Genomic DNA, 621 nt, shown 5'->3' with positions numbered 1-621 from the left:
TGCTGCAGCAGAAGACACACGTGACCAATGGTCACCTGGTGGTCTATGGGCCTCTAGCGTGCTAGCGATAGAACCACGCAAGTATAAATGCATGCACGCATATATTTATATTTGTTTTTTTAATTGTTTATTAGTTTATTTTATTTATTTTTATCGGTGGATTCATATAAAAGAAAACAAATACACAGCTGCAGAGCACCCACACAGAACCACCGCCTTCTCGATACCGGTTCAGGTGTATGTGCAGGTACACCGCAGCAGCTGACGTTTTTTTGTTGCAAAAAGTTGCTTTTAATTGCATTTATATTTAACTAAATATATTTAAATATATTTTAATAATTAAATTACAAAAAAAAATAAATATTTAATGCACAAACGAGAAAGAACGAGCTGCCTATACACCCGGCGGCGGTGTCACCGCCTCGAGACACCCCAGGTGACCCTGCTGCTGCTGCTGCTGCTGCTGCTGCTGCTGCTGCTGCTGCTGGTGTTTTTCTAGCTTTTATTTCTTTTTTTATTTATTTTGTTTATTATATTTAAAAATTTATTTTACTTTCTCCGTGTTTCGGGTGCAACAAAGCAAAAACTTTTGCTGCATGCAGCCCCCCGTGGTTTCTCCCC

This window comes from Eimeria mitis, genomic scaffold (genome assembly GCF_000499745.2).
Source record: "Eimeria mitis Houghton genomic scaffold, Emh_scaff721, whole genome shotgun sequence".
NCBI classification, from domain to species: Eukaryota; Apicomplexa; class Conoidasida; order Eucoccidiorida; family Eimeriidae; genus Eimeria; species Eimeria mitis.
Note: the sequence above shows the minus strand (reverse complement) of the source record.